This window comes from Lepisma saccharinum, chromosome 10, assembly GCF_977018435.1.
Source record: "Lepisma saccharinum chromosome 10, izLepSacc3.1, whole genome shotgun sequence".
NCBI classification, from domain to species: Eukaryota; Metazoa; Arthropoda; class Insecta; order Zygentoma; family Lepismatidae; genus Lepisma; species Lepisma saccharinum.
The window spans coordinates 24,053,492-24,078,575 of NC_139238.1; the positions used below are offsets into that span (position 1 = coordinate 24,053,492).

The following is a 25,084-nucleotide window of genomic DNA, read 5'->3' on the forward strand; positions in this document are numbered from 1 at the left end:
GACAAATAATATGTTGTTGTTATTATTATTATTATAGATGTTTATACTGCTGTCAATATGATTACAGCAGTTTTACATGAATACGTTACATGGAATTGCAAGTTATGAAGACACAAGACATTTTATAAGACATGTAGTAAGTAACACATGATTAAAATAGTTTACAACTGAACATAAACAAACATAAATGTAATTAGATACCGGGTGGTCCAAAAGTCCCGGAACGGTCACATACCGTGAGAAATATACATCGCATCGGAAAACTAAAAAATACGTGTTTAATAAGTGAAAGAAAGCCACCCCTTGGCGGTGGGGCGGGGGGCAACTATGATATTTTAAATGGAAACCCCCATTTTGTATTGTAGAATCAGAAAGAGAGCTTCATTCAGAGTCCAACGAGCTATCAACCATCCTCCTAGCTCAATTAGGAACTGAGATATGGCGATTTTAAATTTTCGCAAAAATATATATTGAACATTTAACCTTGGTATATGTAAATTGTAAGTATTAATAAGAAAAGTAGAAACACATTGTTTTTATGCTTCAGGTCCGGTAACAATAGTACACTATTCTCCCAAAGATTGCGGAAATTCACCTTTAAAAAATCGAAGTAGTTTAGGTACCTCTTCCTTTTAAAATACTCTCCAAATAAGATATTTTACGTGTTTCACTTCTAACTTCAATTCTGTGTAATTTGAAATGTTTCTATATGTTGTCGTACTCGTAATATTACTTAAAAAGTCTAAATTTATATTATAAAAATATAATAATCCTGTTCTGTATTATTTCTATTGATTGTTTCTTCTTTGAAATACAAGCAAAATGCCCAATGGATTTAGTGTATTTATCGTATAAATGTTGTAAACATTAAAAGTAAGAATTGCAGATTGTTAACGTGAGCGTCGCCAGAACGTTTTGTCAGGTCATTGATAAAACTTCAATAGTACATATAGTAATAATAATTATAAAATATGTATTGTAAAGGAATACAAGTAAACCCATTTCGTTGCGAATTAGGTGATAGGTAAAGTGAAGCTCCCCTACACATTCTTGACCTGGGCCATTTTCGGATGTGTTCAGCACCACGATCCGGCTGCCTTTACCTCTTAGGGTTGCTCCCAGGTACCCATTTATTAGAGGTTTAGTGAGATTCCAGAGTCTGAAGAATTCCAACCTTAGATCAGTCAGCCCGGGAATCGAACTGTTAGTCTCCCACGCGGCAGTCAGACACCTTACCGACTAGACCACTGCGGTTCCTCATTCTGAATTATTATTATTATTTTAACATTGGGTGAGGCTTCTTCTCGACCCACTACATCCAATGGATTGTTATTTAATTTTTTTTAAACTTGTACAGTCACGGACACTGCCGGCTTGTAATGAATACATTGACTTTTAATGGAATCGTACAAGCCGACAGTGTCCGTGACTGTACATGCCTCGTTCAAGCAGAGGCTTGAACTATGTCAGTCAGAAAGTATGTTATTTAACCTCTCACATAAATCTCTATTTTATGTGGTTTGTACGTTAGATATTTTGTTCTAATACTCTAACTGAACGTTATTTTTGTCATTGGCGATAAAAATAAGAGCTTTCTCCATTTTTGTAACTTGGAATGAACAATGTCAAATACAAGGGGGTCGGTTCGACGTTCATATATATTGACGCCCATGTTTGATTTAGTATATTTTACGTCGTTTTTCTTCCCCTTTGGCTAATCGAGAAGGTGGTAAGATGAGATGGGTGACGGGACAGTCAAACATATAGAGACAACACAACATGAGCCCACACTGGCTGAGAGTCGAGACGCCAGAACCTCGCTAGACTGCAAACTGCAGTCCATCGTGTACTACCTGGAAGATAGTTTTGACATTTAGGTGTCTTCAGACAGGATCACCCCTTGCACAAAAAAAAGTATGAATAAAATGATAAAAATACAAATTATGAATATTAAGTATATCTACAGCCTTTTGTAAAAAAGAATATTGTCTAAATTTCCTTTGAAGCGAGAAAATTTGTGGGTTGTTAATTCAGCAGACGATTTTTTCGCAATCACTGCTTCGGCTCCATTATGAATGCAGACGCAATCTGGTGCTTGACGTTTCTCTATTGTTCAGATAATTTGCAATACATAGTCATTTGTTTTTTCAAGTATGTTGTTTCCTTTTGTTTTTTCTGGTTTCTTTGTTCAACGTGTTAACAGCTTGAAACCTTCCATTTTTTTTACTTGATCCGCATTCCACACCTTTTTGTTCTACCAATAAGTAAACTTACATGAACTTGAAAGCAAGGCGTGTTGTCCACTTGAGGTATGTCCTCTAAGTGACAGTGAAAGCTCCACTTCCCACACTGGAACTTCACTGTGTTTGTGTAACATAGATTATGAGCTAGCTGCCTGTGCCTCACAATTCGACCTTGGTACTTCTCGTCGAAGGCCAGGTGGACCAGATCTTTGCAGCTGAAATCCTACGTCAGCACTCGTTCGTATACACTGTTGCATGCAATGTGACAGAGTAATATTTCGACCAATATACACTGTGTATTGTAGCTCATTTTTCTTTGCTAGAGAATGAGGACTTTATTGGAGAGATATTAAATTTAAATGCAGACTGCCTACTGAGGGTAAATTTTCTTCTCATTTGGGAAAACTTTGGATTTTAATAATTTAACTACTGTAAAATTTATACATTCATATACAGGGTGATTCAAAAGTATCTTGACATTTTCCTTATATCGCTACTGAATGGTTTTCAGGATGAGATAAAATACACTGTTTTCCAGCAAAATGGTGCACCACCCCATTGCACCAGAATCGTTCTTAACTACCTCGCTGACACCTTCTCCGATAGGTAGATCGGCCATTGCTCACCAAGACTTTGGGCGGCTCGCTCTCACACCTGACTCCCCTAGACTTTTCGCTCTGGGGGTTTATTAAGTCTAGGGTGTACCAAGTAAAGATGAACTATAGAGGAAGTGACATAGCAAATAGCTTCTGCAACAGGGGAGATCACGCCAGCTATGTTAGAGCATGTATTCCGAACTACAAAAGAGATGTGGGTGTTATGCCTAGACTTACAGGACCACCGCATTGAAATATACTGAGTTTGTCTTCTATTCTAGAGTACTTTTCAGCAGTACTGTCAATAAAATGCTTTTTGATTAAAATGTGAAGACACCTTTGAATCACCCTATATATTCTGATATACGTATATTTATTTATGGGTACGGACAGTTTGCCACCATTTTATTTTAATTTGGTCTTCACGTGATTTAATTGCCGATCTCCGTGGCGGAGTGGTTTGTACAGCGGGCTGCAATGCCAGGGTTCCCCGGTTCGAATCCCGGCTTGGGCACGGGTCTTCTTTGCGAGTGTCTCTTCATGAATTTCATCACTCATCGTCATCGTCGTGATTACCCAGGAGTGGCAGAAAATAGACGTAAATTAACCTAATCCAATCAATCAACCTGTTTTAATCACGTGTTCGATGAGGGAGTCAGTTAACAATGCACATTCCTAGGAAATCTCTTTAGGTTTCCTAGATTTGTGAATATATAAATATGATAGCGACTTCTTGCACTCAGTTTAGTACACAGTTCGCAAAAACATCCGAATACAAGGCACGTCCAGAAAGTAAGTTCCGTTTGGTAATAAAATTAAATTGTGTACAGATACAGAAAAGTTATTTATTGCACAAAATTCTACAACTCTTAAACTACTTTTCCACATAACTGCCGAAATTTTGCAGGCATTTGTCATAGCGTGGCACAAGTTTTTGTATACCTTCTTCATAGAAATTTGCCGCCTGTGTCTTCAACCAGTTGGAAACAGTTTCTTTCAGCTCGTCGTCATTGTTGGAAGTGTTGACCGCTAAGGAAAGACTTGAGATGTAAGAACAGATGAAAGTCGCTAGGAGCGAGGTCAGGGCTGTACGGAGGATGGTCAAACACGTCCCAGCCAAATCCCTGTAGGAGGTTTTTCGTCACATTTGCAGTGTGTGGTCTGGCGTTGTCGTGAAGAAAAACAACACCTTTTGACAGCAATCTTTGGTACCCAACGTGAGCAAAGTTTACGAAATTTCAGTTTTTCGGTAACAATTTCATGCATTAGTGATCGTGAAATTTGGGGAAATTACATAACTAGAGCACTAATTGTAAACCTTCGGTTTTCCTGGATCTTGTCATCAATCGCGTGAACCAGTTCTTCTGTAACCAAAGATGGACGCCCACTTCGTTCTTCATCGTGCACATCACTACGTCCGTCATTGAACTGTCGGACTCATCTTCTCACCATTGAATCACTCATCGCATTTGGTCCGTAAACATCGCAAATTTGCCGATAAATTTCACTTGGTTTCACTTTCCTCGCATTCAGAAAACGAATCACAGATCTGATTTCACAAGCGGCGGGATTTTCAATCAACACCGACATTGTAAAGAAGCACAACAAAGCGTACGTGACTGACTGCGATCTCCAAATGGCTCACGTTTCTTCTCCTTGATACAGAGCGTCTACCGCGCATGTGCGGAACTGCGATCGCAGCGCTGCAGCGGAGATAAATTGAAACGGAACTTACTTTCTGGACGTGCCTTGTATACACAATTCCTTATATCTATGATGTTCGGGAAAAGCGCACAAGTCACAAACTGCGGTTTTCTCTTGCTTTCATCTAAGTCCCACTGAATCAATTAATGAAAATATATGTATAATTTTATGTTGGGCATGTTTAAAGATTCTAAATAGTGATGATCCAATATGTATAAGCTATGCTGTAAAATTACATTTTTTGACGTAAGTGCTTTTTCCCAAACACCCTAGATATGATAATGGTGAAGAGCAAATCCAGGATTTCGTTCATTGACGGAAACGTCTCCAAGAGTCCGAAGTTAGGTTGGGTCAGGTTAGGTAATTAACTGTTACAAAATAGGTTGTTTTGTGAATGATGGAAACTAGTTTTCCCAGTTTCTTATAAAAGTTGTTTAAAATTAAAAATGTCATCTCTCAACTCGAGCTTCAGACATTGAACATTACGGTATTTCATTTTCCTTATGCCTGCATTTTTTCTTAATTTGTGAAGTGTCCGGTGGTAAATAGTTCTCTCTTTTGTTCTCACTTAGGAACAAGAACATGTTGCTTAATCAAAGAGTCAGTGGTGTTTATGGTGTTAAACAAAAACAAGAACCAACCAGTCATTTTGTTAATATTGCTTGCCGAGTATCGAGCAGACACGAAAAGTCACGTGGTTGAGCCTCATGCAGGAAATTCGTAGTGACATCTCGAATAATGATTTAGCCTTTTCCGCCCAAGCGTCTCGATCGAGACGCTGTGTCAAGTTCGTAGTTTTTACGTTATAACTTTTCTATTTTTGGCTAGAATTTCGATTTTATTTTTTTATATTGTTCCTAACATATGTATTTAACAGAAATGTTTTTTTTTTCATTTTTTTTTTTTGTCCATGAAAATGGGAGGGGAAAAGGCGGGAAAAGGTACTTCTCTTTTGCGGCTCTTTTCAACGTCAAATTTTTGCCGACAAAGGAAGACCGGCTTTGTTGTTCTAAAGCAATGCTTTTCACTCCCTCCTGCTAAGTGCATTCGGAGGAAGCTTGTTTATCAGTATCCGATGTCAAAATGTAAGTTTTCCGTGAGGGCGCAAGCAGGGGGTGGGAGAGGGGAAGGGGGAAGACTGGTTGTTGAATCTGCGTTGTGAGAATGGAATTTCGAAGAGCGCTGAAGGAAACCTTTGTTTTTTTTTAGCACAAGTGTCCACAAGTGGCAACAGGGGTTACCCAGCATTGTCTAAAAATATAATTTCAAGCAGCTGCAAGAATTGGCGCTCATTTTTCACTACGTTGTAGCTTTTCGTCCGTGAATGTTGTGCGTAGGTGTCGTTTTGTGCCCAAGTGCAAGGAGATTTTTTGGGTGAAGTGACAATTTTTTAAAATAATTTTTGGGGGTTTTCTCCCTTCCCCCTCCATATATACGCCAAATTTGCATACATTTTGCATTTTGACATTTTTTCGGGGGGGCGGGGGGAAACACCATTTTTTTTAAAGAAAAGTATTTTTGAGGGGATTTCCCCGCTTTCCCCCTCCATATGTACGCCGAATGTGCATAAATTATATATCGTCTGAATCTGTGATTCATTCTGCGTACAACGGTATATCTTTCATATCTCTAGGACATTTAGTTTCTGAGCTATAGTCATTTCAATGTAACTCTACATTTTGAAGCTTGAATCAGTGGCGTGGCGACCATTCCTTTTGGGGATACAACTCAAGTTACATTGGTCATATGATAATAATGCAAATATTTTTGTGTTCCTTACATGTCAGCGATAATTTCTATGTGCATTTTGAACTTTTCATATCCTTTTTCGGGGTGCGGGGGGGGGGGGGGAGAAACCCCATTTTAAAAAAAAATCAGGGGGATTTCCCCATTTTCCCTCTCCATATGTGCGCCAAATGTACATAAATTAAATATCGTCTGAATGTGCGATTCATTCTGCGTACAACGGTATATCATTCATATCTCCAGGGCAAATAGTCTCTGAGCTAAAGTCATTTCAAGGTACCGCTGCATTTTGAAGCTTGAATCAGTGGCGTGCCGACAATTCCTTTTGGGGGTATAACTCAAGTTACATTGGTCATATGATGATAATGCAAATATTTTTGTGTTCCTTACATGTTAGCGATCATTTCCATGTGCATGTCGACACTGTCAAGTACTTTTTGTTTGAGGTGAGGGTGGGGGAACAAATTTTTTTTTCCCGAAATTTTGTAATTTTGAGAGTTAGCCCCCTCCCCCCGCCACATATACGCCGAATTTGCAAAAAATTCATATAGTCTGAATCTCTGGTTCATTCCGCGTACAACGGTATATCTCATCTCTCTAGGGCAATTAGCCTCTGATCTACACTCATGTAATTGAAACTCTGCATTTTGCTCAAAATCGGCTCGGGACAGCGAGGCTTACATGTGAAAAAGGCCTTGGGCGGCAAAAGGTTAAACATTGCAGTGCCCTTCCATTTCCAATTTAGAAGTTTGCGAAGTTCCTTCTGTAGCCATGATGCCCATTCTGTCTAATGTAATTCGCGCGAGTTGACGACCATACGTAATGTAAAATGAACTTTTGCATTTTGTAACAAACTCCTTGCTATCGCCAGTACGTAGGGAGACGTGGTACAGTGGGGGAAATGCATACCTATTTTTTCGGTGAGTGTAGACTTCAACCCATTCCAGTCTCAGAAGCCGGCTTCTGAGAACTGACTAACTCGCTAGCATTCTTAAACCAGAAGGTTTAAGGCTGCAGCAACACAAGCCTTCCATCTGTCCTTATCCTGGGCAATATAGATCCAATCTTTTCATCCTTACCGATTTCCTTTAGGTCCATCTCAACGTTATCCCTCCATCTTCGTCTTGGCCTTCGACAGTAGCCGGACAATTGCGATGCCATATTAAATCTCCTATCAGATTGAAGGATGACTTAACACCCCGAACAATACCTCTTACAAGAGAATTATGCGAAATATTGATATTTTCGGCTGGGAATGTGGTTCAATCAAGTTTTTGAACATGATATAGAGCCAACAGTCACCTTTTGAAGTGACCCGTTTTCTCATATGTGCGAATACACTTTCCAACTCTCTCGTCGTTTTTAATGTCACGCTTCTTCCTTTTCTGACCTTCTAGATTAAGTTCCATCCACATGTACTTGATGTTGGTGTCTTCTGCTTGGCTCTTGAGGCAGGCTAGAGCATCATGAATTTTTGGATGCGGTCTTCCAAGCCACCTATTTATTTTGTTGTTCCAACCTTCTACAGCATTATTAGTTGTGTGTTAGGTTATGTCATGATCGTTGCAATTGTCCTACCATTGATTTGTAAAATGACCTTCACCGTCAAAATCATCGCAATTGTCCGTGATTTTGGCTTCATCCCAATTGTCCTAGATTCCTTACCATTAGGTTTCCCAACAAGAATTACGGTTATCTGTAGTTAATTTCCTCTATGGTTTTCCCGAGTTATAACTCAAGTGGGACACATTGGCGGCGATTAAGGGACGTGGAGGCAGAGGCAGTAGTCCCTTCCTCTCTTTTTGAAACTTTTGTCCCCGCACTATAGCTCTTAATGCTAAGCTTTGTCTACCAAGTAAACTGCAAAAGCAAACTGTCCTTGCCTCAAAGTTTTGGCATCCAAATGCCGCTACTGGTGGGACATATTGATATTATTATTAAAATTGAAATAGAAATTAATATTTACATTCTTGAGGGACACTTTACTGACTCTTGGTTTAAGATTACTGTCCTCACTTGAATATAGAGGTTCGTTACACATTTCACAAATATTAGATCGAAAACCTACGTTATGTTCGAAATGAAACATAAAAAGTAGGAAGTTAATTCTGAATACAACGAAAGAATAAATATAGTGTGTACAATTTCACACCTGTCTTCTACTCGGAGTTGTTTGATTTTGAGTGTACAATTTCACACCTGTCTTCTACTCGGAGTTGTTTGATTTTGAGTGTATTTTCTTTTCGAGAAGAAAATACACTGTTGCGGAGATCGTGAAAATCCTCCATGGCCATGCTTTGTGGACTTAGCGTACGAAACTAATAAGTGTGTTAGTGCATCAGTCGCCTTGTAATCAAAGAGTCCCGGCTTCGATACCCGGTGGAGGCGCATAGTCATTCGAATGCCGCTTTAAACTGTAGGTCCAGTCCCGATTAGCTTTTCTGTGCATAAAGTAACTTATAACCAAAACAAAAAATCACTACAATTTACCAGTAAACATTTCAAATTTAGTGCATGGTTTATGACGGGGTTTCTTTCGTTTCTCTCTTTTTCATTATGACTTTACTTCTTTCTTCTCTCTCTCCTTTCTTTCCTTCTTTCTTTCCATTTCTTTCTTTCTTTCCTTTTTCTTTCTTTCCTTTTTCTTTCTTTCTTTTTCCTTTTGTTTCTTTCCTTCTTTCTTTCTTTCTTTCCTTTTGTTTCTTTCTTTCCTTCTTTTGTTTCTTTCCTTCTTTCTTTCCTTTTGATTCTTTCTTTCTTTCCTTCTTTCCTGTTGTTTCTTTCTTTCCTTCTTTCCTGTTGTTTCTTTCTTTCCTTCTTCTTTCTTTCCTTCTTTCTTTAGACAGAGATAGAAAGGGAAAAGAGAAAGAAAGAAAGAGGGAAAGGAAAGAAAGGAGAATTTTAAACACGACACCCTGTATTATTACTTTTGGGAAGAACTAAATTGAAAAACTTATATCATTTCTTGATGAATCTTTCTGCAAGTATGAAAACACCATTTTGTGTTGATACAAGGTAACACGAAGAGTTCATTTCGCTTACTCTGTGTATTCCTTACTAGTTGAGAAAGGAAGCAAATCTCTGCCGAAAAGTTGAGATCTGAGGAAAACAGATCTGATGAGAAAAGTTGCACCGCCTGTTGTATGCAGCTCTATTCGGATCGAACTTCTAATTACATGAAGTTACTTTTCCTGCCCCCTAGCGTAGTGGCTCTGGGTTTCTAAGGAACTGGTTCGGATTCCTCTTAAATCTCCAAGGCCACGCCAAAACTCTGCTTTCAACCTCATTTTCTAAGCTATACTCATTGTGAAGAAAATTTTATGATGTTAATTAGCAAAGCTAGGGAAAAAAGTGCGTGTCCGAAACGACTGGAAGTTCAACCTATATGCATTCAAAAACGATAGCTTAATGGAAAGAAATTGTCTCCATTTTTCCTTCTTGACTGTTTATTTTGCGTAGTTTTTTTCCTGCCACTTTTGGCTAATTACTTAAGCCTGGATATCTAGGCATTAAAATCTTCCGAGATAGACAGGCAAAAAGGCATTAAAATTAGCCATAATGGGAATTCCCTTTCAATATAGTAAATAATGAAAGGCGTCAAATTAAAATTCTCTCATCCAAAATTTAATTATTCCATGACATTATCAGTTGTAATTTCATAATGCATGGAGAGGATTGTATAATTTTTCATTTAACGGAAACTGTATTTTTATACATTTATTCACTTTCAAATCAGAAAAGGGGCCTTCCGATGGCGTAGTGGTAACGTAGTCGACTTGTAATCTAAAGGGTTCCCAGGTTCGATACCCGGTGGAAACACATAATGGTTCGAATCCCTCTTTAAACTGTAAGTCCAGTCCCGATTAGCCTTTCTGTGCATAAAGTGGACTTAAAACTCAAAACATATTTTTTAAAAAATGCTGTTGTACCCTCAAATAATACAAGAAGTTTATAGTGTGTAACAACAATTGCTTTACATTTCTGATGACGAGTCAATCACAAAGGTATAGCCTTGACCAGGTCGGGATTCGAACTTGGAATCTTGTGTATCGAGACTGTGGGTCGAGAAAAGTATGGATTCCATTCGCAACGCAGCCTGAATGTTAGACAACCCGAGAAACACTATCGTTGTGCGGATTGCATAGAGTCACGGATGTCTGTTTATGTCTGTCTTTGCGGAATTTAATATCGGTGGTTTTCGATTATTTTTACATGTCACCCCTTCCCAACCCACCTCTAGGGGTGCCAGGGGTGTCTTACCCCAAAAATATTATTTCCAGATTGCAAGTGATACGTGTACCAAGTTTGGTTGAAATTGCTCCGGGCGTTGGAGAGTTATGCCAGAACAAACAAATATACACACCCACACACATACATCCCTTTTTATATATATAGATTTATTGTTAAATTATAATCGTCAAAAGGAGGGGAGCATCTGTCTGTGCTCCCTGAATTCACCTGTGGAAATCTTTAACAAAGAAGTCCCCGTCCCTATTACCCTATCTGTGCATAAAGTGGGATTGAAAAGAGTATGCCTTGCCTATCTCCCAATGCAACATTTATGGCGTGAATCAATATTCCCATTGGCCCTGTACCCGAACAGAGAGATGCGTAAAACGTATGATTTAATCGCTGTGCGCTTTTTCTTTTCTCGCTTGCGATTCAAATGCTGCTAAAATTAAATTCCTGGAGGAAAAATTGGAGATACTGTATCTGAATACTTTTTAGTTCTCAACTATTCTCGGATGCAATCACCTTCGTCCTCTTTTTCTCTGTCTGTGAATACCTGTACTTTTCGGTGAGAGCGGGGAGAATGAAGGGACGATGTGCTAGGAATTTCTCTTTGTACCTTAGTAACGGGTAGCAGATATAGATTTCTTTGAAATGAGAATAAAAAGTTGTAGAAAAATTATTTTTTTCTGCAGTGCTTGCAAATGTTTTAATATTTCAGCAAAGCTCAAAGTTAAATTCCTGGATTTGAACCGTCTGGAAGGTGTCTGATTTTTTTGAAATAATTCCCAGAATCTGTTTTTTTATTATTGCATAACACCTTCTTCTCGTGGACACATATCCGTTTGTTGGATCAGACTCTCTCTCTCTTCAAAATGCTGTGATTGACTTCACATGGAGTTTGCTAGTCTGTAATAGTGACAGTGTGCTCTTCAGTCAGCAATTGAGGGATCCATCTGGCACAGATTTTGTTGCACTGAAGGTGTACTGTAACGGTTTCGTGTAGAAGAGATTGTGAAATTGCAGGAAAATATTCACGTCAAACGTGGAACGTCGGTTTGCCAAAATTGCTTCATCGATCTTTGTCTCTCTGTAGGTTGAGTGTGCTACAGTCGAATGTTCCTTCTTTCCGGAAAGCACTTTGCCACTACGGCTGTTGACGCTATCACTACATGGTTGAATACATTGGCGGCAAGCAACTACAATGACGGTATTAACAAACTGGTATCACGCTATGATAAGTGCTTGAATATTTGGAAAAATAGAGGACAGTATGTAGTTTCTGTACTATAATTTTTTTTGCACACATCATTTGCGTTTTAAACCAAAACGTTCCTTTTTTTCGGAATGCCCCTCGTATGTTTGTGACTATCCCTTCATCCATCTCATCATTCATTCATTCTCACCTTCGCGATTAGCCAAAAGTGCCAGAAAAGCGAAGTAAAATAAAACAATAAAAAAAATTATCTTCCGTCTTGCATGGTGATCTACATAGAAACTGAAAAACTCGTGGAAACTTATTTTGACCACCACAGGTTGCATTTAGCGTGTAACTGTAAATGATATACAGTGATTTGAATTTTTGTTCGTAGGAAAACGTAACTACACTCTGTCCAAACCATCTCTGGAGCAGGCGAACGAAAACAAGTCTGCGCAAGTAGTGACGCGAGACTGCTCCACCAATGAGCACGTGAGAGGAACGGGATTGCGTGGAGCGGGCAAGCGACTACTGTCTGGCTGCCTTAGCTGAGACCATGGACGGAAGTGCGCATGCGCCAACTGGGCGTGTTCATTGGCAAAATAGGGGTGACGGCACTTGGGTCAGGAAGCGGGTTCGGTGAAAATGGTCTGCTGTGGGAACAACAATGAAGTTTCAAACGTACTAACATCCGCCAAAATAAGTAGAGATGTTTACGAATTATGTAAGGGTACAGAATGGAGAAAATAGCCATCCATATACTATATAAGCAAACAGAATATATCAGGAAAGTATTCATCACGTCACATTAGTAGATAAACTTGTTTGTAAAATTGTAAACCAGTAACTTTATTTTAGATCATTCAATTAAATTGATCTCCTTAGTAAATATTATAATTTGCACAAATGTAGACAGCAGTAATCAGAATAGTATTCACTCTTCCTAATAATAGTATGTGTTATACATAGTATATATTATAAATATAATAAAGAAAATGTAACTGAATGCTTTGTGACATTGCGATGTCATTTTGTAGAATGTGCAACACGCACCAAAACGACACAGTTTTGTTTGTTCCACTTCGAAACTGTTTGTTACGAATTGTAAGAGACAAACACAACACAGCAAGCAGTAATAAACACAACAAGGAAACCCATGCAAGCAAAATGCCACAGGGTAATTTGATGAGTGTCCTACCTGCTTCCCCTCTCGCGTTTGGAATCGTCTTTCCAGCTAGTTTCGTTTCCCTTGGCTGGACTGTACAGTTATCAGCCTTCTCAGTAGCGTGTACTACTTCGCTCTGCGTGTACTACTTCGACCCCCCTTCTTTGCCGCTACGCGCGCCCTTGTTCCAGAGATACCTGGGACAGGCTATAAAAGTATTCTTCCGTTGCTAAGCAAGGAATTGTTAAAACAAATACATAGAACAATTTAACAAATTTTCTGCAGTTCCAGTTGCATTGAATTTTTGATTGATTTGTTTCATTCCACTTCGATTTTCTGTCAATTTTGGCTAATCACGAAGATAGGGATGAAATTGATAAAATAACTATCAAACAAAAAGAAGGACATGACACAACACAAGCCCGACGGAGGATTATGCTGGCTCTGAGTGCAGACGCCAGAGCTTCGTTAGCAAGAATGCAGTCCAGGGTGTACTACGTAAAAGAGAGGCTCACATTTGGGTGTCCTTACAAAGGGTCATTCCCGGACACCCCGTAAAAATTAGTTCCACTAAGCAACTGGCTCGTGATTTGGAAATAATATTGCTGTTTAGTTATCGAAATATACAATGCTCGTACCTCAGTGTCTCGAGCACTTACTTACATTAGCTGTATGAAGAAAAAGGCAAACTTTTGACTAGCTTCTGTGCCACCTGGCGGTGCAGATATGAACCTTTAACTTCATGAGACCTGGGATTAATTTCGCTGTATGAAGGATGTGAATGCAATTAGGGAAACTTTGGTGCTTTTCTGCTCTCTTAATAATTATTTTGGCACACGACGTTTCATATTGAAATGACTCATTATAACAGTATAACTGGGCTCCAGACGTTGCAAGTGAGTGAGCGTGCTGTATTCTGTGGAAATTACGCTACGCGACAGTACATGTTGGATCGAGTGAAGGTAACTCTCGCATAAATATGAGATGGCGGACAACGGACTGTCCAGATGAAGATTTTTCGCAGAAACTAAAAGTTTTCATGCTCACTTGGTACATGGTGTGTGACTGTACCGAGTGTCCATCTATTTTATCTTAATCATCATTCATCCTCATCGTCGCGATTAGCGTAAAGAGGCAGGAAGGGGACGTGAAGGTAAGAGGATAAAGCTACCAGTGCTATGAAGGAGGTGCGAGTGTAGAGCCTCATGAGATTCTTGGCCATAGTGGAGGTGCGAACAGCAACACACTCCTGTCACCCTTACCCACCAGAGCCGCTATGTGCAATGCACTGTTTGGAGTAGAATGCAGGGGGGTGCGGGACAGAAATTTTTGGGTCGGGATGGAAATTTTTTTAAATCCCGACGTTCGGGACGGGAAATGTTCCAAATTCCCCGAAGCTCTGGAAATCTCGAATTCTACGTCAGTTTCACCTTACGTGATTGTTTTTACATTTCTGGTACAAAAACTAAAAATTTCCGATAAGTTCAAGGTATTTACAATGCAAAAAACGTCAAGAATTAACTACTTTTTTAAATGACCATTCGGTAGGCTATTTCCCGACTTTTCGGGATCCCGAGCAGTCGAGAAATGACGGAATCGGGACGGGAATCCTTTTTCCCGATCCCGGTCCCGACTTTTCGGGATGCCGCACACCCTAGTAGAATGACGTGTGGCAGGAACTTGATTTCAGTATTGATGTCTGCCGCGTCACCAGGGGTGCACAGAGTACCTGTAAGGTGGAAAGATTTTTATGTACTGATATGCACGTTTGTGCTGTATGTGTTATATTTCTTGTGCCATAAACGTTCGAAACCTCGGAGGAAATTACGAATCACCCTGTACAATTTAGCAAAATTTGACGTGAATGTGTCATTGAGGAGAGGTATAGTAAAGTCTTAGAGTAAGGAGTTAGCATTTTCCTTTGTCTTCCGTCATCTTTGGTCATCTCGAACAAGTATCAACAACTTAGATGTGTATAAACAGAATATCGCAAAATGCAGTGCCCTTGGCAACCCTATACAGGAAACATTCCGGATATCCGAGCAACAGTTGCAGAGTCAGAAGGATAGCAGTCCTGATATGTATCAAATTTCAAGAATGGAATTCGAAGCTCTTGGCGGGGGGGTTGTTTTTTTCCGCAGCGGAGCGGAGACTGGAGGAAGAAACTTTTGAGGCATCCAGCCGGGGGATGCCACTTTGCGTCGCTTATGTGCTCGAATCGAGAAGTTCGAGATGCTCTCCCACTTTCCGTTCCGTGGAATTCTCCGCGTGAGTTTCCAAAAGTGAATTTCAAGTATTGATCGCCGCCAGGGGGAGTCAGACCATGGGGTGAGATTCTCCCCATCTTCCGAGTGTGGTAAGCTGGACATAAAAGGGAAAACTTTGATAAATGGAATGGAATTACAGTGCTGCAATATTCTCTGCGCCTTGGGGATATTAATGATGTATCTCTAGATTTACTCATAATGGTGCTTGTCTCTTTAAGTGCTTGTAACTCCCTTTTACGTATATAGGGTAGCTCTTCCACAAAATTACAAACATTTTCTGAATTTTCAAGGAGGCATTTTCCAAATTTCAAAAACCGAACTTTTAATCGCATGTACAATATTATTTCCTTATTTTGAAGAATATTTCTTTTGTAAAGAAAATATGTCCTTTTGAACACACACAGCTGACTCTTTTGTCGATAATGATGTATGTTTACTTATGGTTCGTGGAAATAGGATCAGACACCTACCTAGAAATATATTTCAATAGGAGCCCAAACCAAGTGTCTCATAATAATAATAATAATAAAGACTAAAGTTTATAGTTAATGGGTTAATGAGATTAATACGTATATTAATAATAATACGAGGGTGAATCAAATATAAACGGGAATTTCTTTTGCACGGCCAGGGAAAATGTGGTACAGCCCTGTGGCCTTGAGGTGGTGATTGTGGGGGTGTGTAGATTCTGTTCCCTCCCTGGAGTCCTTGCCAACTCTCCACATCAGTCAGTAGCACGGTGAGTGAGCAAGAGGTCCGTTGCGCGACGCATCATTATCAAATTTCGTACAAAAGAAGGGTTAAAACCGGCTGATATTTAGACGAGAATTAGAGCTCAGTTTGGGGAGTCCACCCTTTCAAAGACTCGTGTTTATGAATGGCAAACATTTTTTGGAAGGACGAGAAACTATGGAAAATGAAAGACATGAACGGCGACCAAGGACAAGCGTCACTCAGGAAAACATTCAAGCTGTTCAGGACCTTATTGAAGGTGGCCGTCGCTTGACAGTGAGTAAAATTTCTTCTGCCGTGGGCATACGCTATGGTAGTGCTCACGCGATCATTCATGACAACCTCGGATACCGAAAAATCGACTCTTGGAAAGTGCTAAGGCTGTTTATCGGACCAAACGACGTAGCACACCAATCCGAAATGTCCTACTGCTTCATAACAATGCCAGACCTCACACAGCTGCTGCAACACACGACAAACTGGAGGAAATTCATTGGACACCGCTTGAACATCCTCCATACAGTCCAGACTTATATCCCCCCTGTGACTACCATATGTTCGTTTGGGCCACTGAAGGAAGCACTGTCGCAGCTACTGGCAACGCAAAACTGTATAATCAGTATCTAATTCTTACCTTTATGCGAGTTCTGCGGAAATAAATCAACTTCATATTATTCAATATTAAGCAAGTATTTTGCTTGTTTAATTTTGGACTTTGTAAGTCTTTCGGGCGAGTCTGGACTCCCTCAACTCCCTCTAAATACATCCTTGACTCTCACGCACTCACCAAAAATAGTCAGATCAAGGGGCAACACTTACTTGATTTGATGGTATTGTCTGGTTTGTTTCCCTTCTCAATCTCTTCCGTTATTGATGTAATTCAGCAACTCTTTCCATCACAGTTCCATTTTTTTTTACTTTCAGTGTATTTCACACACTCCGTTCTTTTAATGCACCTATACTCGCTTTTCCTTATTTCATAGCTTCCAGGTTTCTGCGCCATATAACGCTACACACAAATAAAAGACGTCATTCGTATTCCTTACTTTGTTCAATGGTCCACAAAAGACATGAACGTAAAATTCAATTGGAATCGATTCGTTTGTTTTTTTGTTTTCTTTTTTTGGCAGAGCTTGCGAAAATTAATCGATAATAATATTAATATGCATAAAAATAATAAATCATTTTTTACCAATTGGAATTTTTTTTGTTATCTTAAAATTTTGCATTTTTCTATTCATTTTGACATTTATTTCCTTCAGAACAGCAGTGGCGGCGATTGGGTTCCAAAACTAAGGGGGGCCAGGTGCCGAAACTGGGAGGGGGGAGCAAGGACAGTTTACTTTCCCCCTTGGTAGATAAAGTTTAGCATAGTGCAAGGGATAAGACTGGCAAAAAGTGGGGGCGACCCCCCTCCTAATCTCCGCCACTGACAGCTTGTGTATGAAAATTGTAGCACTCTGATCTATAAGTATGGTAAATACATAGTAATAATAATGTTAAACATATTCTTAATATAAAATGGATTCTTTAATTCGCCGTTGTTAGTAAATTATGATTATCTATCAATAAAATACATTATTACATGTGAGACAGTGTGTATAAGTACCGCTCCCGGAATATTTTTCTAGGTATGTGCCTGCACATAATTGAACATGCTTATCTCAAGTTTGCGACCCAGTAACAAAATAGTTCCGCCACTGGTTCTTTTCCGGACATGTCTATTGTTAAGCACTCACTCTCTCTCCACATACACATCATGCGTGAAGTAATGTTTGCTCTTGTGATGTGAAGCGAGGAGTCGTGACATCAACAGCGACAAACAAGGTCGCAGGCACGTAATGTGGAAGGTGCTAACAAAGGAGAACATGGTCCTTTGTGGGAATGTCGTTGCAGCGGGAGAAAGCGCTCAGGGAGCTTGATAAGCCTTTTCCCAAAATCAGGCAACCTCCATCCCATGCACTTTCACTTGAGCTGGAAAATGGTTTCATCTTCTTACTTAATATGGAATTTCCAACTTGCTCGGAGGTTGACATAAACGCATATCCGTGAACGAATTTAGCGATCTTTACGTTAAAAATTAATGTTATTGAAACTCATCTACGAGGGAGACTCATTGTGTTTCTTGTCTAGTAGATTTCTGCGTGAAAGGTTGCAAAAAAGTTCATGTTGGTCTACCTTGCAGCCACGTAGTTCTGTCGTCAGGAGCAACATAAAAAAATGGCTTCCCGAAAAGAGGAGAGCTTGGTGCCTCTATTGGTGGTTTCAGTCGACTTTTTCTCACAGATGGAACTCCTTTCACTAAATTGGGAGTACCACTTATGACTTTCATGCCCACTAGATGTATATAAGTAAACTTGACACAGAAATGCCATTACATACGAATAATATGTTTGTGAATGTGGAAAAAGCATTTTGAGTTGATTGCACAGCAATGTGTGTTTCAAATCGATCACATCATTTATGCTAGCCCTGTATTTTAAAATTTGGAGTTAGTTCCTGTACAGTCAAGAAAAATAATCATGCAGGCGCTCACGAGCCAGGTCTTTCCACCCATCTACCTGAGAACTGTGGCCATTGTCGAACTTCCTCCTTCATTCGTAAACGCGCTGGTTTAGTAAGCACTTTTTTTTGTATTGAATTTTCATTTTACTGGAAATTTGTACAAGTTTTTAGGCTTCCAGAAGGCAAGAAAGTACTCTTCACTGGTGCAAGTGCATGGAGGATGCACCATCTTTAGAATTACAGAAATGGCGGTTTGAAGCTCACTTGGTCAGTGTTGCAGCCTTGAGGTCGGTTTGTAAATAACAGTTAATACCTCATGTAAAATTTTGAGCGGTATGCAGTCTATTCTATAATTTTTGAAGGACTTTCAAAGTTTTCCATTTAATTCAGCCTCGTACATTATATAGCCACGATGTAAATTATTTTACTAAGATAGACGTTATATTCCAGTTGTTTTCTTGTTTCTTAATTTAATATATTGGTCTATTCAGCCTAATTACAAATAAGCGTTCATGTATTGATCGCGCAAGGGGTGGAGTCAGGCAATGTAAATATGAATGTGAGAGCATCTACATCAATATGAACATTAACGCATTGAAATTTATTCAGTATTAAAGTTGCAAAGAATTGTCCGTAGAAGCCACGTAGGTTTTATCATTATTATTATTGAAACAAGCAACTAGTAGGCTAGAAGTTTACTTAAGCCCAAATACGTACATCTCTGTAGTGGTTTGGTGTTACTTGTTGCTAAGCTGAGGACTCTGGGCTCGATTTCCTGGTAAGGTGTACTTTCGATCTATAATATGTTTCATCATTTTGTTTTCTCGTGACCGCTAGGAACAAGGAAAAATGGACAAGAGAAGCTTCCAAGAAAAGTCCCAACGTTGGTAAGGCAGATGCAACACCCTGCCACTAATACAGGTGGCCAGTCTGGGATATATAATTCGTTTAATCGCTTCTTTTAGTCCTGAGAGTATAATCTGTGGAGAGATTAACCACAGAATACTCTACTATTCTTCCGTGACGTCGTTACTGCACGTAATATGATTACAGTGTTTGTTTTTCCATTTGTATGTTATATACAGTGTTATCCAGTTAACCATTTGCATTCAGTCATCCTCCACACTCGATTGACTACAGTTTTCTTTTTTCAGACAGGAATTTGTTGTGTGGTGTTGGATAGTTCGAACAGTGCTTTGTTACATCGATTACTTTCGTCTCCATGGGTTATTTTTTACGCTAAATGTCCAAGTGTTCGTTTATATGGGCAACTTTTATGCTAGATTCTCAATTGTTATTTCATACGGGCCATTTTGTACGACAATGCCCATGATTTAGTTCACGCGCGTCATTTTTACGCTATATTCGTTCATACGGGTTATGGATTTGTATTTTTTTTTTGTATTTATTTATTTAGTGTCGCACATCTGCCACTCTCGGTTAAGCTCGACGATGAAGATGAGTGACGATAAGATGAAATTGATGAAGAGAAACTCGCAAAAAACACCCATGCCGGACTCGAACCCGGAGTAGGGTTACCGGACGTCCTCTTTTACCCGGACATGTCCTCTTTTTGGGGTATAGACAACTGCTTCAACTTCAAGATTCGTATTTTATATTTGTAAACAATTGTTAATATTTTATCCGTTTTCAATTTCACAGTAAGGAAATACAACACTCAGTTGCAAGCGCAAAGACAAGAAACTTTTCTTCCAACAAAGAATGAATATACTAGCTTAGGCTGTTCATTATTATGTAATATTCTCCATTCCCGTGTTTGTTAATCTGTTTTGGGTCCCCAAATATTCTCCTAAGTACTTTATTTTTTTAAAAAACTCAATTTTGTTCTTCTTTTAAAGTTAGAGACCAAGTTTCACAACCGTATAATTCTAACGGCATAGTAAATAAATGTTAGAATATCCAAACATTTGCCTGTAATGAGGCCTATTATTAGTTATACTGAAACGGTGCAACATTATTTATCAGGGGTGTATGGCCTGCAAGCTCACCAAAACACTAGTAAAGACAAACTTGTGTTCGAAGTGCTGCGTCTAAAAATATCCCCTTTTTTTAGATTATGAAATCTAAAAGTGTCCTCTTTTTTAAAGTTTGTCATCTGGTAACCCTAACCTGAAGACTTTGGTGGCGAGGTGGAATGTCAAACACTTGACGCTCTGAATCACCGAGCAGGGTGACGTTTTAACGCTACATTTTCAATTGTTTCTTCATCCGGGTAGAATTCAACGAATTAAGGATGTTGTGTTTGTGTACATGACATTTGCGGGAAGGAAGAAACCATAGGACTTATTTGGATTCTTGTGCTCAGTGGCGGCGATTGGATTCCAAAACAAGGAGGAGGGGAGGAAGGACAGTTTATTTTCCCTTGGTACATAAAGTTTAGTATAGTGTGGTGGGCAAATGTCCCCCCTAATCGCCGGTACTGCTTGTACTGAATTGGCAACACTGAAACGTTCACATTGTCTTGCAAGGGAAGAGAAGTTATTTTTACTCTAAAATTTATCATTAAGCGAACTTGTTACCGACATGCAATCAGCCTGTGTCCTTGTTAAAAACATAAAATATAGCCGAGTGCTACGTCAGTTCTGTAACGAAAGCACTTAGTTTAGAAAATGAAGCGTGTGGGTAGGCGAAGACGGAAAATTCAAGCGCTCCTCCTGGTGATTTTTTCCCAGCGAACTACGCTAACGTCCACGCAGAAAAATCCACGACCAGCGTGCTAAACATGGAAGTGAGCAGATTACGCACATTATGTGGAGGCACGTGAAACATATTTTCATTCTCATTTATCTTGCACGGCAGCCTCAAGGTCGAGTTGTTATTGTTCACGGATTGTGTCGTAAAATTTGGAACAAAAGAGGGGGGGGTGTTTTGACGTTAATTATTCACTGTTCTCAGGCATTTTCCTCTGGGTTTTGAAGCAACTGCGTAGCTGCCACTGTTGTGTACTGAGAGTCTTGTTGTCGGAACAAAAGGTGTCGAAGCGCATGGATGATTGGACGTGACTGCTCGCAGGTAGCCGTGACTTCCTGCATACGTGCTGTATCATCAGCGTAGAATGTAAATGTTCTGCTTCCGTAATCGGGGCAATGGTGTATAGCATTAGCGATCAAGTATAGATTTATCAAGGAACTAGTAAATGATTAGCACAAGCCCGTAGCCATAGGCGGAGTTCTGGAGGGGGCCAGGGGGGGACTGCCCCCCAACTTAAAAAAATACTAAAAAAATAACACATGATTAAGTTCAGTTACTACATTTTTGTTATTAAGCCATACAGCAAATCTTGACGTTTGGCATGATGGCATGTGCGGTAATTGCGCCGCAATAGTGGGTCTTAGACGATTTGATTGATGTGTACAGTTTGAAGAAACAAAAACGTAAAATGACTTTGTGTTGAGTCAACAGTTACTGCTGAGGCATCAAAATAACTTTTTAAATTATTTTTTCTAAAATTTCTGAAGCTTACTATTGTACCATAACTTTTTAAAGTAATACGAGTATTGTATCGATAAAAAATTAATGAAATGCAAAATGCAATAATCGTACTGTTTTGCTTCTCTTAAAACTGACAACCAATATACTAATTAATATTTGTTTACTTAAGCGAGGACATTTAACATTTTCAAATCTAAAAGGCCTAGAACTTAGTGTTTTTAAGTTGTTGTTTTTTAATTTCTGGGGGAAGGTCTCCGGACAGTTAGGGGATATTCAACGACCCTCAGGTACATCATATGCTTCTCCCAGAGTCTGGCTCCCCCAAAGCAAAAGCTCAAACTCCGCCCATGCCCGTAGCCAGGATTTTACTTCGGGGGGGGGGGTCATCCCTTATCAGCAGCTGCCATCTAAAGGGAAAAAGTGGAGGGTAGAAGCCCTAAGATGAATTTCTCAATATGTTACAACTTATTTATAGATGTTTTATCCTGCTAAGGAAGTGAAATTAATTACCATTATACGCTATTTAAATTAGATATTTCTAGCATCTCAGGGGGTCTTGAGCCCCCACAATCCTCTCTGGCTTCATACCTGCACTAACATGATCTAATGGTTCCTGTATAATAAACCTTTTCGAGCAGGCCTCATTTCCAGGAAAATATCAACTCTGGGCAAGCCCCGGCACGTACTAACCTGTTGGGTGAGATGAGTCAAGGCAAATAGATATAATAAACCTTTGCCTGCTCCCACAAAAATAGGCAATAGTTAGGCTGGAGAGTTCAATAAACTAACCGACCTCTAACTAAGCACTGGTAATGATCAGGCTGGAAAGTTCATACTGATCTAATGGCTCTTAATTTGTTACATGATAAGTCAACGCACAATAGAATGCCGTTGAAAAAAGGCTTGTTCTGAAAGTTGCACCAATTCAAGGCGTTAAGAGTTCGAATTTGCCATTCCTTAAGTCCTAGCGTGAAACTTGTAAAGTCCGTTCTGGCGTTTCTAGAGTACTTTTTCAGTATATAACATGTATTGAGCGGTTACCGACGCCATCTGTAATTCTCATTCTGGCTACGTCTCGAATTCTCATTGTGGCTACGTCTCGACAGCACAGACACAAATGCGCTCATGAAAAAAAAGGGTCGCCTCCCACTTTTCAGTTTTTGCAAATTTTAACTGTAGAATATTGCAAATTTTACGACAGCGCTGATTTCTTCTTTCATTCCGGCCTGGGCATAGTTGTTCTTTGTAAATGTCCCTTCATGAATTTTATATCATTCTCATCGTCTCGATTAGCCAAAAGTGGTAGAAAAGCAACACTAAATAACAAAAATTAAACACATTTGTTTATTTCTTATTTTTGGCGCAGCAGTTTTCCAGAAGTTCCACATTAAAATGACAATTTTTGATCGGAACAATTTTTAGTAGTATCACTATGATCGATGCAGGGAAAATGCGATTCTATGGAGGAGCGGTTCGTTTCTGGATTTGATTCACTTCCAACCTAGACATCCATTTAGCATCACGTGTAACTACTTCCCGGAAGTTAGTCTAAGCGTTTAGGGTCCAACAAACTATTTATGTAAATGGAGCATCAGTAAGTACCAAAATTGGAGCACAACCAAGTAAATATCAATGTAGATAAGTTGCTATGATTCATTCACTGCTCTTTTTAGATATGCGGATACTCGAATACCAACAACAACTTGGCGATAAAGGAAACTCTATACATGCACACGTTGTTTGTTTCGAATCTGTTAATTATTCTGTTGTAATACTTGTTTGTGGACTATGTTTATTCCATTGTAGCTATTTCTGTTCTTGGTATACATAATCGGCTCTGCAGTCTGTTGCTGTAGCCCAGCCAATAAGTCATTATGCAGGAAAGCACCATATGGCGAGAGCAGCCTGTTACTGTATCCCCCCCTCCCTCTTTTCCCTCGACTTTCTCAAGTCGGTATAATTAATCAGAGTCCGATGTTCGATTGAGAATACACACAGGTAACGGACAAGATGATTGATTGCTTTCTTTATTATTTTTTTTAAGAAACTTTAAAAGAGAATCCAAATAAAGTGCGACTGCCCAGAAGTCAGAATTGTTAAAGGTCCAGGAATTTTAAATAAATTCAATTCCGATCCAGGAGAGAAAATCAGCAAGTGTAAATGGGTTCTGGACTGTAAAGAACCTTTTTATCTGTAAAGTATTTCAATTCGGTCCAGGACCTTTTTCCGCATGAATTGAAATACGGTCCAGGAACCTCTTTTTCCAGATGAATTGAAATAAGATCCAGGAACCTCTTTTTCCGAATGAATTGAAATAAGATCCAGGAACCTCTTTTTCCGGATGAATTGAAATAAGATCCAGGAACCTCTTTTTCCGGATGAATTGAAATACGATCCAGGAACCTCTTTTTCCGGATGAATTGAAATGCGATCCAGGAACCTCTTTTTCCGGATGAATTGAAATACGATCCAGGAACCTCTTTTTCCGGATGAATTGAAATACGATCCAGGAACCTCTTTTTCCGGATGAATCGAAATACGATCCAGGAACCTCTTTTTCCGGATGAATCGAAATACGATCCAGGAACCTCTTTTTCCGGATGAATCGAAATACGATCCAGGAACCTCTTTTTCCGGATGAATCGAAATACGATCCAGGAACCTCTTTTTCCGGATGAATCGAAATACGATCCAGGAACCTCTTTTTCCGGATGAATTGAAATACGATCCAGGAACCTCTTTTTCCGGATGAATTGAAATACGATCCAGGAACCTCTTTTTCCGGATGAATTGAAATACGATCCAGGAACCTCTTTTTCCGGATGAATCGAAATACGATCCAGGAACCTCTTTTTCCGGATGAATTGAAATAAGATCCAGGAACCTCTTTTTCCGGATGAATTGAAATACGATCCAGGAACCTCTTTTTCCGGATGAATTGAAATACGATCCAGGAACCTCTTTTTCCGGATGAATTGAACCTTGAATTTTTAACAGTTCTCGGTGGAGGCACATAGTGGTTCGGATCCCACTTAAACTGTAGGTCCAGTCTCGATTAGCCTTTCTGTGCATAAAGTGGACTTAAAACAACAATTCAATCGAACCGTTCTCAAGGGGATTTTGCCGACCTCCGTGGCCGGTACAACGCCAGGGGTCCGGAGTTCGAATCCTGGCCTCCTGGGCATGGGTGTTCTTTGCGAATGTCTCTTCATCAATATCATCTCATCGTCACGATTAGCCAAAAG

At 39.5% G+C, this 25,084-nt stretch overlaps 2 protein-coding genes across 5 annotated transcripts in view; one reads left to right on the top strand and one right to left on the bottom strand.

The window, feature by feature from the left end:
- Pi3K68D (phosphatidylinositol-4-phosphate 3-kinase catalytic subunit Pi3K68D) overlaps positions 1–25,084 on the top strand; it is a 418,322-nt gene that overhangs the window by 345,003 nt on the left and 48,235 nt on the right. The window lies entirely within an intron of this gene.
- LOC145993820 (uncharacterized) overlaps positions 1–25,084 on the bottom strand; it is a 44,280-nt gene that overhangs the window by 3,002 nt on the left and 16,194 nt on the right. The gene's annotated exons all lie outside the window — the stretch shown is intronic.